The sequence below is a fragment of the Galeopterus variegatus genome, unplaced genomic scaffold (genome assembly GCF_000696425.1).
Source record: "Galeopterus variegatus unplaced genomic scaffold, G_variegatus-3.0.2 Scaffold91579, whole genome shotgun sequence".
Lineage (NCBI taxonomy): Eukaryota > Metazoa > Chordata > Mammalia > Dermoptera > Cynocephalidae > Galeopterus > Galeopterus variegatus.
In genome coordinates this window covers 1-889 of record NW_007817690.1, presented here as the reverse complement: position 1 = coordinate 889, position 889 = coordinate 1, and the positions used below count along the sequence as shown (strand labels likewise).

General features: G+C 38.6%; 1 pseudogene; it reads left to right on the top strand.

Annotated features, from left to right (window-relative positions):
- The first annotated feature begins 50 nt into the window (after window positions 1-50).
- LOC103584721 lies at window positions 51-832 on the top strand (annotated as a pseudogene).
- The last annotated feature ends 57 nt before the right edge of the window (window positions 833-889 follow it).

Genomic DNA, 889 nt, shown 5'->3' with positions numbered 1-889 from the left:
GAGTGAGTTGAGGAGATGCAGGGGCACACCCTGGAGTAGGGCAAAAGAGAATGAAAGAGGTAGATAACCTTGGAAGTGTAAAAGAAGAATACATGCCTGTAGAGGGATCCAAACCCTTGACCTTGGTGCTACGAACACCATGCTCTAATCAAGGTTTGTGAAACAGGATCTGACAACCTCGCAGTGATCACAAACAAATTGTGAATATTTTGTTAATAATCTTTTTGAGAAAATTCAGAAGGTTGGTGCCACATATGTGTTCCCTCTGAACAGAAGAAACAGGTAATGTAAGTATAAAATTATGGATAACTGGATTCACAGTCAACAACGATTTCAGGGGTAACTTATGGTACAACTCAGCAGTTTCTGAACTCCATCAAAAAGGGGATTCAGAATTCCAGGGTATTTTTGATAAAGAGGAGGTGATGATAAAATGGAAGATAAAATAATGAGGGATGTATGTCTACAAAGACTGTTTTCCAGCCCTTCTCAGGACAGGGTCACAGGACAGGGTAACAGACTGGGAAGTGCCATGCTACAAATTGTTTCTAAGGCAAAGTATTGAAGCTGAAAACAAAAGTAGTTTGTCTGCTGTTCCACTAAACAGCTTGGAACACATCACTAACATACAGATCTGGTTAGTCCAGAAATTCAACATTTCTCACAGGGTAAGCCACATCAAAGATTTCATCCAAAAATACCAAGGATCTCAAAAAAGTGCTCCCTTTTACCTGGCAACAGCTCTTCCTTTCCTCAAATTGTGAAATGAAACACATTGGAAAAAGCAGATTTACAGAATGCCATAATCATTCAGAGACTCAAAAAAACCTGAAGAACGTTTTAAAGAACTTTTATAGGATTGATTTTTGATAGACTAAGTGGAAAATTT